This window comes from Chroicocephalus ridibundus, chromosome 12, assembly GCF_963924245.1.
Source record: "Chroicocephalus ridibundus chromosome 12, bChrRid1.1, whole genome shotgun sequence".
NCBI classification, from domain to species: Eukaryota; Metazoa; Chordata; class Aves; order Charadriiformes; family Laridae; genus Chroicocephalus; species Chroicocephalus ridibundus.
The window spans coordinates 17,270,667-17,283,229 of record NC_086295.1 but is presented as its reverse complement, the minus strand read 5'-3'; the positions used below and the strand labels follow the sequence as shown (position 1 = coordinate 17,283,229).

Genomic DNA, 12,563 nt, shown 5'->3' with positions numbered 1-12,563 from the left:
AGAAAGGCCACCTGGAGCAGCTGCTGAAGAAAGCAGAGGAGCAACAAGAGGAGCTGCGGGTAGAGCTGGGGGTCCTGGCAGAGGAGAAGGAAGAAGCCCAAGAGAAACTCCTTGAGGTGAGACCAAAGACCTGGTGCTTCTGGGTGGGCATGTGGCTGCTTGGCTGGGTGAAGCTGTGCGTGTTGGCCTCCTTTTTGGCTTCTGGTGAGTTGCAGAGAGAGGACTGCATCCACGACTCTACTGTTCTCCCGTGTGGCAAAAGCAGCAAACTGTGTAGCTCTGGAGCCTTTGTCTGGGGCAAAAGCCAGGGCTGCACGCAAGGACTCTCACTGCCTTTTGTCCCGCTTCCAGGTTTCCCGCCAGCAAGAGTCGTCTCGCAGTGGCCTGGAGCAGTTGCGCCAGGAGTCCTCTCGCCAAGGGCACGCGCTGGCCGAGGTGTGCGCAGAGAAGGAGTTGCTGGTGCGGGAGAAGGCTGCCCTGGAGGTGCGACTGGCAGCCATGGAGCGGGAGAGACGAGGCCTTTCGGAGCAGCTGGCAGAGGCCAGGTAAGGGCAGGGAGGAGACCCTGGGCAGGACGTTCTTTAATGTCTGTAATGGTAAAGGTGACAGTGGTTCCACGGGGATTGATTGCATCCTGTGTGCTTTTCACATGTTTTCCCTTCCATGGACAGAAAATGGAAGAATTTCAAGCAAAAAAAAAAAGTCTACCTTGATTTGAAGGTTATTTTTCTGACAGCTGAAGCTGGCAAAGCTCTCCTGAGCGTTGGGCTCATGTTTATACCCCCTTACGTGCTCCTCTGTGACGTCCACAGCAAGCCGAGTGGGCTCTGAACGGAGCCATAATTAAACCACGCAGACGTTTCCCAGAACGTGAAGTTTCTCTCGGGTCTTGGATTCTTGTTCTGTGCATTTGAACATCGATCTTTCCTTGTCACGTAGTTTGAGGTGGGATCTTCAGAATTGACGGCTATTGCTTATGGAGGTTGTGAGCAGGACGCTGCCCTTCGGGAGAAGCCAGAGGCTCCTGCAGAAAGTGTGGAGGGCCTTCTGTTTCTAAGCTAACTGGTGTTAGTGTGGTGCAGGAGCTAGAGCTGGTGACACCAGCAGCAGGGAACCCTCTCTTGAATTCTCGCCAGCCTTCAGGGGTTCCTGCCCATCACTGATGTCTGTTAAAATGGACATAGTTACTTTGGCCTGCCAGAGACCGGTGTAATCGGAACTGTGTGCTTGTTCTCCTTCTTGAAGATACGTCCTCCGTTGTCCATCCAAGTTTTGCTTGCTGGCACAGGCTTGGTGGGCGCAGCTACCCGTGTGTCGTGGATCAGACCCCAGCAAGTGAAGATTTGGCTATTGCAGTCCAATTCGGCTGGGCTTTCTGTGTGCTGCCAGGTGACAAGGGAAGCCTGGCCATCCCCTGGCAGGGGCCCGCATTGCTATTTGGAAGGGCAGCAATAGGCTCTCTGTGTAGGAGTTTCCACGCGAGCCTTTTTCCGTAGGCAGGGGTAGGGATCTTGCACCGCTTCTTCCTGGAACAACTCCCTGTGGGTGTCAGGAGCAAGCAGCTCCTTTCTCTCTGTATTCACGATTTGCAGGTCAGGGAAGGAGACCCTGGAATGCAGCCTGTTGGAGGCTCAGCAGCACTTGTCTGAGCTGGAGATCAGCAGGAGTCATCTCGAAACCCAGCTCCACGCGGTGGCGCAGGCCAAGGAGGTGATCCAAGGTGAGAGCCTCCCGTTTCTGGTGACCCCGTGCCTGGGGAAGGTGGTATGAAAGCAGCTCTCTGTCCGCAGTGCTTCTGAGGAGTGAAGGAGCTGGAGACAGACCCCTCCTCCACGGAAACTCAAAGGGCGTAAGGTCAGTAAAGTCAGAGCCGCTGTTTGTGCAGACTCTGACTCTTGCCATTTGTCGTGTTTGCAGGGGAAGTGAAGTGCCTTCAGTGGGAGCTGGAAGCGGAGAGGTCTCTCCTGAAGCGGGAACGGCAAAACACGGCGCAAGAGCTCCTGCAGAAAGAACAGCAGCATACCGACACCCTCAAAGTTCGGGAGGCCGACCACCAAGGGGAGATAAACAAGCTGCTGCAAGACGTGGTAGGAAACACTATGCTTCTGAATGCTTCAAGCCAGCTTTGTGGGCTGGCTTGAGGAGAAGAACAGCCTGAGCGTGGGAAATGGCAGCAATGGTCTGTCCCGGGCGACACGGTGCCGGGCCAGGCAGCAGAGCCAGTGGCTCGTCCTGGAAGGAGCGTGGAGACCCCCAGGACTCTGGTGGGACAGTAAATGCAGGCACGGGTTGCGTGTGGGCGTAAGAGGAGTTCAACAGAAGGTTGGGTGGTCCCCAGCCAAAGCACGGCAGCAAAGGGCTGGGATCTTCCCAGCCTCCCGCCCGCCATGGAGTAGACTCCTAACGCTGCTGCCAGCTGCAGGCGGGGGAACTTTGTTCCTTCCTTTCTGTCCTTTGGCGGCTGACAGAGGTGTTGGAGCAGACGGAACAGGCCCCTTGTTGCTGGTACTGGCGTTCGCGGCCTGTCTTGTGAGGAGGGCACGAGGGTCTGGTCCCTTTCTGACCCTGCAGTCCGTCTGCACCTTTTCCTTGATGAAAAGGGAGCCGAGCTGTGACAATGGAGGCTGTGAGCCTACGCTGTTCTGAGGAGCTTGGCTGAGACTTCATTAAAGGACTGAATGGTTTGGGTTGGAAGAGACCTTAAAGATCTTCTAGTTCCTACCCCCATGCCAGTGGGACACCTCCCACTAGACCAGGTTGCTCCAAGCCCCGTCCAACCTGGCCTTGAGCCCCTCCAGGGATGGGCCAGCCACAGCTTCTCTGGGCAACCTGGGCCAGCGTCTCACCGCTGTCACAGCAAAGACTTTCTTCCTAATATCTCATCTCAGTCTCCCTTCTTTCAGTCTAAAACCGTTCCCCCCGAGCCCCTTTAGGGACTGGAAGGGGCTCTAAGGTCTCCCCGGGGCCTGCTCTTCTCCGGGCTGAACCCCCCCAGCTCTCTCAGCCTGTCCTCACAGCAGAGGGGCTCCAGCCCTCCCAGCATCTCTGTGGCCTCCTCTGTCCCCGCTCCAACAGGTCCCTGTGCTGATATTCATGGCCCCAGAGCTGGAGGCAGCACTGCAGGGGTTCTCCCCAGAGCAGAGCAGAGCAGAGGGGCAGAATCCCCTCCCTCGCTCTGCTGGCCACGCTACTGGGGATGCAGCCCAGGATACGGGGGGCTTTCTGGGCTGCAAGTGCACGTTGCCGGCTCTCATCGACCATCACCCCCAAGTCCTTCTGCTCAGGGCTCTCTCAATCCATTCTCTGCCCAGCCTGTGTTTGTGCTTGGGCCGAGAAGAAAATGTTTGCTAGTAATTCACCATTCAGCTGCTCAAACGCTTTCCGTCAAGCCCAGAACTAATGAAAGAACTACGCAGCTTGCCGTTAAAATGAATGCGAGTCCAAGAGCTGTGCGTGGGTGGTTGGTTCTCTCCTATCTAGGCAAGATGAAGCAATGTGTGGCGGTTGGGATTTGGCCTGGAAAGGGCACAGTTGACCAAGCGAATGTACTAAACGTAGTAGAATGTTGTAAGGATGGCTGAACAGCAGCGACACTGATGGTGCTTAGAGGAGGCTTTCAGAGGTGGAGAGTCCTGAGGTCCACCTTTCCCAGGGTATTAGAGAGAATGGAAATGGTACCGTTGGGTGGTGAGGTTGAAGGCTTCATTGCGCTTTCAGGGTGTTCTTTTGGCGCAGGGATTTCTCCGAGGTGATGTGGAGGAGGGCCCCTGGGAAGGGAGAGTGTTGTTTTGGGCTGTGGGCCGGGAGGAGGAGGAGAAGGGACGTAGCACTGTCCTCTCCTCCATGGTCACTCTCCGCGATGTGTTGACTCTGGCCCTTCTCTCCTTTCTGTGGCACCACTCCCATCATCTGCTCTCTGAATGCCCAGCAGGCGATTGCAGAAGGGCAGCGGCTGTCCTGGCTCTCGGAGAAGAGACTCCTGTCGCAGCGGCTGGAACGTCTGCAGCGAGCAGTTGCAAGGCTGGACCAGGAGAAGACGGAGCTGAAGCAATACAGTGCTGAGCTCAGGAGGACTCTGGAGGAGGTAGACCAGGCTTTCGCTGCCTCTGCGCAGCATCACGGTCCTCTGGAAGGCACCGCATTTCCAGAGGCAGCACTGTGGAGTCCTCGGCTTGTTTCCTTCCCTCTCCCACTGTCCCCTGTGGCCACACGCTTTTGTCTTTTCTCTCTCTTCTGGCACCCCGTTGCCTTCGCAAATGCACGTTCACTGCGGTACCAGCCTTCTTGCCCCAGTGTCCCCATCCACACCCACTGGACACTCTTGTGTCAGGAACTCTTTCCTCCTGCTCGCTCTCTTCCGTGGGCTGCTTGGAGTGCTTTTTGGCCCCAGCGTTCTGTGGTGCAATTCACAGTCTCGGAGCAGCCATCTCCTTGCCAGGATGTCCAGAGGTCCTTTTGCTCCTTGTGTGGTGGCAGGTTTCTGTGACCCTTTCTCCTATCCAACGTGCAGGTGGAACGTGAACGGAGGAGGCTGAGGAGATATTGCAGAGGTCGGGCGCTGCCAGATGCAGGCGGATCTTCTCTCTCCGAGTCTGACCAGCACAAGATGCCGGCGTCTCAGCAGGTGAGACCAGGATCTTCCTTGGTGGGAGGAGGCTCTGGCCAGATGGAGGAACGATGGCAGCAGCCCCCCAGTATAGAGCGGGTGAGGAGCAGGAAAGCTCTCATCCAGAGCCGCTGTGGCTGTGCTGGTGGGCACAGCTCTGCACGATGCTGTGGCCCGAGTTTTGTTTGGCCATCAGGAAGGGAGGCCGGCAGGCGGTGGGAATACCCAGTCAGACGCGTCCCTTGGCCATGGCCAGACAGCATCGTTCCCCAAGGTCTGGTCTCTGTGGTGCCTGTGGGTCAGGCAGGGTGGGAGAGGGATTGGAGGAAACTCAGAAAACGGAATGGATGGGAAATAGAGAATAGTCTAAGGACGTTCCCCTTGAGTCTTGCTCGTCTTGTTGAGCTTTCCCATTTTCCCTTTTCACGCGCTAGCTGTCACGTTTTCAAGGCAGATGAGAGCAGAAGAGTTCCTCAGTGCCTTGTGTCACCAGTAACTCTCCTGCTGAGGAAAAAGCCTGTGGCAGTAAGGTGGCAGTAGCCCCCGTCTCTCCCTTGGAAAGGGGAGTTGGGTGACTTAATCCTGTAGGAACCTCTCTCTCTCATATCCATGGGATGTCTCGGGGTTGTACGTGTGAATGGTGAGCCAGAGAGAAAGTCAACGTGTTGATAGTGTGAGGTGAGGCCAGGGTGACTCTGGGAGCCTGTGACTTCCATTCCCCGAAGAGCAAGTGTTTGTCGGGGCTGGCGTTAGAGGGTGCGTCTTCCCCGAGAGCCGGTACCGTGGAGCTAGGGCTGGTCCTACCAGCGTGGGCTTGTCTGAGCTCGGCCTTTGGCCTCTTTCAGGTGTCCCTTCCGCAGACGCAGCTGGCGCAAGACGGAAAATAGAAGCGGGACTGGATTGAGTGCTGTGCAAAGACCGGCCAGGAACTTGAAGACCTTGAAGGCCAAAGCTGCTGCTCCGGTGGCAGAGACTCGGGAGCTGCGCTGAACCTTGTCCTGCCGCGGAGCAGCTGCAGCATCGCGGGGTTCCCGTCTTGGGCCCTTCCCTGGACTGTGTTTGTTTTCCTGCGGGCAGGGTGGGTGCATTTGTTCTGTTTAGATTTTGCAGCATGTGCTAGTGATAGTGGGGGTTTATGGTTTTGTACTAAAAGCCGTTTTGTACTATTTCTGAAGGGAAAAGGGAGAGGGGTTTTTATGTTTTTTTAATAAAAGCCATTTTGTACTGTTTCTGAAGGAAAGGGGGAGTGGGGTTTTTACCTTTTTGTAATAAAAGCCATTTTGTACTGTTTCTTGAAGGAAAAGGAGAGTGCTTGGTACATTCATGGGTTAGAAAAATGTTAGAGTAGGGATGTCAAAAGAATATGGTTAAAAAGTTACAGGAGCGCTTTGTATAGAATTGTAGTAGAACTTTGATGGAGCTTGAGCTGAACTCCTGAAATTAATCCTTAATTGGCCTAATTACGGGGATCTCCCAAACCGTTCCAAACTTGGACTTGAATGCATGTGTGTGATGAGGGCTGGTAAGGGAACTGTAGCTCACCCATGGGCTGTATCTCATCACTGTGAACCTGGGACTGTCGGAAACGCGTGGTGTGCTGGCTGTTGTTAAACGCCCGGCACCCGATTCTGCAGAACTGAAATAAAGCCAAATATCTCGACTCAGTGTGTTGATTGGTTTTTGCCCAGCGGGTGAAGAACCCTGATTTAGGGCCATCTCCTCCGGCCCTGGTTTTTCCCATTCCCTGCTTGCAGCTCCCTTTGGGTGAGCCCTGGCACCGGCTGCTCGAACCTGCTCCGCTGCACCGTTCTGGGCCTCCACAATAGACCTGCCTCCCCGCTGCGCAGCGAGGAGACCCAAAGGACAGGTGGCAGAGCGGTCCCCAGGGGGAGACGCCAGCGTCCGTCCCCAGAGCGGCGGGAACAAGGGTTTTGTGCAGGGCTGCTTGCTCTGAGGAGAAAGAGCCCTGGAGAAAGGATCTCGACACAAGGACCGCCAGAACCCCGGCTCAGCAGAGCTGGAGCAGCCCCTCCGATAGCCCGGCCACAAAGCTTCCCAAAGGAGACAAAAGCTGGGTCTTCGCCTGACCCAGGCTGTGGGAGGGAGGAAGAAGAGGGAAATCATTGCAGGGAAGATGCCCAGACAGACACAGTATGGCCTGGCCTGAAGGAAGGAAGGCACAAGGCACCCCCTGGGAGCAAAGGTTTTATTGTCCGCCTGGTGGAGCTGCGCGGGGGCTCTGTGCCCCAGGAGCCGCACACCTCCTCAGGACCAAACGCTGCCCAAAGCTCCCCAACACGCTCGCCACAATCTCTCGAGCCTCCAGTCCAAATTCCTCCCATCGCTCCGCAGGAGAAGTGTCCAAAGGCTCTGCCTCTCTGGCACTGGCAAACAACCTCCCGCCGACCCCATGGGGAGCCCTCCTGAAGACGTGGAGGGGCTGATCCAGCGCCTTCCCCCATCCAGCACTTCCCCGACCACGGTCTCAGCCTCCTCTTTAAGCTCCTGCTCTTCGGCCAGCGTAGCCCGCAGCAGCGTAGGCTGGATGCTGTTGGGCACGTCTTCTCCGGCACGCTTCTGAGACTAAACTGAGGAGCAGCTTGGCATGAGGGGATGGTCAGGCATGAGGGGATGGTCAGGAAGAGCCGCTGAAGACAGGACTGAAGTGTAATGTGTTGGGATTCTTAACTTTGGGGGGTAGGTATGTATTCAGCTGCCCCACCTTTAAGGGGGCTCGTCCCCATCCCCACTGTGCTCCCGTTGCCATGGCCCGTGTTCCATCTGTAACTGCCAGTCCCTGGCGACGGGCACAACGCATCCCCTCTGCCCTGTGCCCGACAGCCCTTCTCTCCTGCTCCCCACACAGCCCTGCTCTCCTGCTCCTCACAGCTCCTACCCTCCACCCAGCCCTTCCCTTCCCATCCCGCCTGATCCCAATTTCTTTCCCCTAGCGTTGTGATAATGAAGGCGATGAAGAAGAATCCATGTGTGCTGGCAGAGGTACATCCCTGTTCCCTGGAGGTGGGCAGCCCGCAGTGGCTGGGGGGCTGAGACCTTGTCTCGCCCTCTCCCCCCACCCCTGCAAGGCCAGGGGCTGGCAGAAGCCCTTCTGGGCTGCTCATGCCCTGCTGGGATGCAGCATCCCTGCGCCGGGGGGACACGTCCCCACACACAGCCCAGGCTGCCCCGGGCTGGTGCCGCAGGGATGCTCGCCGGGAGCAGGCGGGTGCTGGCCGGAGCCTGAGCCGGTGCCTGCGCTGCCCCTTTCCAGGCTGGAGCCGTGGGAGCTGAGCCCTGCCAGCGGAGCAGCGCCGAGCCCAAAGGCCGCCTGCACCGAGTAAGGAGCTTCTGGGCGCCAGGGCAGGCGCGGGGCCGGGGTCTAAGCGGGGGGCGCCGGGGACTGTGCCCAGAGCCCCGTGGGGCAGGGAGCAGGGCTGCTCACCCCTGCCCTCTCTGCTCCGCCAGATCCACAGGACCGTGCCGCACTCCAAGCTGCTGAAGGAGAGGAAGAAGAGGAGCCTCCAGCTGCAGGCGCTGGGGCGTCAGTGCTGGTGGGTGCTGGTGGCCAAGGAGCCACTCAGGTCCAGCCAGTTCCTGCTGGAGCCCCATGGCCCCACGGCTCTCCCCGGGCAGCAAGAGGGGCAGGGGTGCGGAGACCCCCGTCCCACAGGTCCGCTGGGCTGGCCAGGGCAGGACCAATGCCCTTTTCTGCTTGCCTTTCGGCTTAGGATGTGCCAGACTGCGCTGGAGGCTGCAGAGGCGGCCGCCAGGAGTGTGGGGACGGAGGAAGAGATGGCGATGGAGGTGGATGTGGCTGAGGAGGAGGAGATGGAGGTGGATGTGGAGGAGGAGGAGGCGATGGATGTGGACCCGCCATCAGGAGGACAGGCACGTGCTCGCCATGCGCTGCCCGCAGGGAGGGAGGGTCTCCTGCCACCGGGATGGGGCTGGGGCTGGGGCTGGGCTGGGTGGTCCCCGCTACAGGGACACGGCGCCCGCTGCCCTCGTGCTGGCGGCACAACGGCCCCCACCGCGCTGCCCTGAGCCCCCCTCCGCTTTGGGCTGGGAGCGGTTCCTTAGGGCCGGGACAGGCAAGTGTAAGCCCGAGCCCAGGTGGGGCTCAGCGCTGGCGGCAGAGTCCCGCTGTCCCCAGCGTATCCCAGGGCTGTGGCCATCGAATGCCCATCGGGTGAAGCCCGACCCGAAGCAGCTGCTGCCGCTGAGCCGGCTCGGGAAGCCCCAGCTCTGCTGGGTGAGGCGCTGCTCGTTAGCCAAACGGCCGTGCCGCTGGCTTTTCTTCCAGGGGCAGCAGGCGTGCGGAGGCCAGACCAAGACCAGACCAAGGAAGAGGAAGAGTTGTAAATAGTTGTCTACAGCTTGTTAATAGTTTTGGTGTTTGTTAATAGTTTTGTTAGTTGTTAATATTTTTGTTAGTTCTTCAGAGTTGTTAAGAGTTGTAAGAGTTGTTACTGGTTGTCAGTAGTTGTAGGTAGTTGTGTTGTTGTTAATAAAGAGTTGTGTTCCTGTTTTTCACACCCAAGCTCTGTGTGCATTTCTTGGGAGCCGCGGCCTTTGCAGAGTTGTGGTTCCAGTGTCTCGGGGATGGCGGCGCTGGAGGCGGCTGGGGGTGGTGGCACGGCCACCCCGGGGGTCCCTGTGCACAGATGGGATGCGGCTGATGAAAGGGACGTCCCTGGGCACCAGCGGGGTTCATGGGCTGCTGGGGAGTGGGGTCCCCAACAGCAAAGGGGTCCCCAGCCAAGCACGGACTCTGCCATGACCGACCCCTGCCATGATGCCATCAAAGCAGGCAGGAAACCTGCTGCTGCCTTGCTGCTGGAGGGAAAGGAAAGGGAGGGACGGGGCACAAGCCAGGATGGGACCGCAGAGCTGCAAAATGCAAACTGATCAGCCGAGGGCCATGACATCCTTGGGAATGGCTGGTACAAGGATGAGGGGAGAAGGTTTTGGAGCTGCAGGGGCTGATGTTTAATGGTGTGAACCTCCCCACGCTCGGGTCTTTGCTTCTGGTCCTGCCGTGCTTTACCCGGGGCCGTGCCCAGAGCCGAAGCCCGGAGCAAAGCCCTCCTTGCCCTCCGGCATTCCTGCTGCCGGCAGCGGCCCCGGGCCCTGGTCCCCACTCGGGGCGAGCCGTGGAGGGGGCAGCGCAGGCTGCGGGGGGCTTTGGGGAGAGGGAGCTGGTGCAGGGGTGCGGTGGGCGCAGGGTGTCGGGGTGCGGGGAGCCGTGGGTGCCGGCAGAGTGGCGAGGGGGGGCGATGCCGTGCGGGCCGGGGGTGCGGGATGCGGGGAGCCGCGGGGGGCCGGGGCTGCGGGCACGGGGCTGCCCCCGGCCGCTCGGGAGCCGCGGCCCCGCCCGCCCCCTCATTACCCGCGCCTCATTAGCGCCTCATTAGCGGCGGCCGGGGCGTGGTGCCCTCCCCGCGGAGGCGGTCGGGGAGCGCTGCCGGCCATGGGGGTTGCGGGCGGCGGCGCCCCGCCGTGCTGCTCCTGTCCCTGGGGGAGGCTGCCCGGGCGGGGGTCGGGCTGCGGGGGCCGGGCTGCGGAGTCGGGGGGCGATGCGGGGTCCCCTCTCTCCGTGTGGCTGGGTCGGGGCTGTGTGTGTGTGTCCGGGGGGTGTCGGCTGGCGGAGCCGAGCTGTCCGTGCCCCCCCGGCTGTCAAGGCTCCCCTGGACACAGGGGCTTCAGCCAGGGACTCGCAGGTGTCCGGGCTGTCCCAGGGTCAGGCGCTGCAGGGAGCAGCCTGCACCCGGTCTCCACTCGGATCCTGCTGCCCAAAGCCGTCCTTCTCCCTCCCCCCCCGCATGCTGAGACCCTTCCTGCGAGAGCTTTCCTCCTTGTGGCTTGAGTTGAGCTCCCCCCTGGTGTTGGTGAGTTTGTAGCGAGTGCCCCAAGATGATGGTGTTGGGAGGGCATTAACTTCAGCAGAGCTGTAACAATCCCAGATGAGCTGGGTAAGGAGGGTGGTGTTGGGCGGGTTTGGGGAAAGGTCTGCTTAAAGAGCAATGGAGCAGAAGGGGCAAGGTGGGGGGCAAGTGGGAAGTCAGCAATGAAATGTTTGCGGGGATGACTGGGGGCATCTTTTTGTGCCCGGCAGTGAGTTGTGGGGAGCGCAAAGGAGTTTCAAGGAACTGCAGGGAGCGATGAAGGGAAAGCCCCGGTGCCTTGGCTGGGAGGAAAGGTGCCAGGGCAAGGCGGGGGCCGAGTGCCCGGTGGGTCAGGCTTCCCAAGCTGCTGCCGAGCCCCCCGTGGGCTGGGAGGGGAAGGCATCGCCCTCAGCGGTGGGGTGGAGGCAGTGGGACGCGCTCCTTGGTGCCAGCCCCGCTGGCTGGCATGTGTCAGGGCTGAGGCGGGCGGGGGACAACCGGGATGGGGCGGGGGGTGGCGGCAAGGGGGGGTCTCAACAAGCCGGGACGAGGTGCCAGTGCCGCTGCAGAGGCAAGCGGAGGGTCCTCAGCCCTGCCGCCTGCCCCAGCCAAAATAGGGAACTTTGGTCGTTGCCAGAAGGGGAAAACACTTCAGCAAAACTCTCTTGCTCAAGGAGAATGGAAAACATAGTACTGCTCGTTTTTTGAAAATGTCTTTATTTGGTGCTTGCATTCTTCTGCCAGCAAAATGCCGATGGGAGGTTGTCTGTGTCCTGCTCTTTATTGCCCCTTCTCCACGGGACAGGCTGGCTCGGGATGAAAATTCTCTCTGGGCTGAGGCCCCGGAGATGCAGAATCCCCCCCAGGTTGGTGTCGGGAGTGGGGTTGCTGCCCACTGGCGAAAGGAGGAGGTGAGGGGGGAGGAGGAGGGATGAGCACTCTCACCGTTGGCTGGGGAAAGGACTTGTTTATTTTTTGCTCACAGGTGCAGGAATGAAGAGTTTTGGTGCCCCCGCAGCAGCCCTGGCCGGCAAAGGGCTGAGATAAGGGGCAGAGCCCCGACTGCGCTGCAGAGCCGGGGGTCCCAGGCTCATCCACCAGCGCAGCAGGAGCTTTGCTTCGCCAGGTCCAGTTCTCCCGACCCTGCTCTGCACGGGCTGCTCGCCCCCACGGGCTGCTCAGGGGAGGGGTTTAAGGATGCAGAAGGTGGGTTCGCTCCGAGTCCTGCCAAACGGCAGAGAGCTGCTGATTCCTGGGTGTAGTGTCCCCTGACAGGAGAGGTCAAGACGGGGACCCTTTCCACTGCACAAGGAATGCAGAAAGTGTAGGCAGCCCTACAGGGAGGCCCCAAGGCTCCTTGTGCCCATCACCTGTTACCGGGAACCACTGAAAAGAGTCTGTCTCCATCCTCTTTAAACCCACCCTTTAGATACTTGGCAACATTAATAAGGTCTCCCCTCAGCCTTCTCTTCTCCAGGCTAAAGAGTCCCAGCTCTCTCAGCCTTTCCTCATAAGGGAGATGCTCCAATGCCTCCATCGTCTTTGTTGCCCTACGCTGGACTCTCTCCAGCCGTTCCCTGTCTCTCTTGAACTGGGGAGCCCAGAACTGGACACAGTATTCCAGTTGTGGCCTCACCAGTGCAGAGTAGAGGGGGAGAATGACCTCCCTGGACCTGCTGGCCACACTCTTCCCTATGCAGCCCAGAATTCCGTTGGCCGCCTTGGCGACAAGGGCACATTGCTTGCTCATGGATAATTTACTGGTCTTCTTCCCTGTCTGCTCGTTTTCTGGGACTTGGGGATGGCCTTCTCCTGAGCTTTTAGGAGTTCCTCCTTGAAGTGAGACCAGCCTTCCTGGGCACCTTTGCCCTTCAGGACTGTCCCCCAAGGGACACTCTCAACCATGCTCCTAAGCAGGCCAAAGTTTGCCCTTCGGAAATCTTCGGGAACTGCTGTTGGGAAATGTCTAAATTATCCCTGGCACCCTCAGAGACACCCCGCTCCCACTACAGCCAGTCACAAATTTGTGTTTAACTCTCATTTCAAGTGGGACTTGGGGTGGTGCATCCAAC

The 12,563-nt window shown here is 59.3% G+C and overlaps 1 long non-coding RNA gene across 1 annotated transcript; it reads left to right on the top strand.

Moving 5' to 3' along the window:
- Positions 1–1,999: 1,999 nt before the first annotated feature.
- Positions 2,000–4,627, top strand: LOC134522606 (uncharacterized). The gene is made up of 3 exons (XR_010073083.1): positions 2,000–2,087; positions 3,929–4,084; positions 4,511–4,627. It is a non-coding gene; the product is annotated as an uncharacterized LOC134522606 (long non-coding RNA).
- The last annotated feature ends 7,936 nt before the right edge of the window (positions 4,628–12,563 follow it).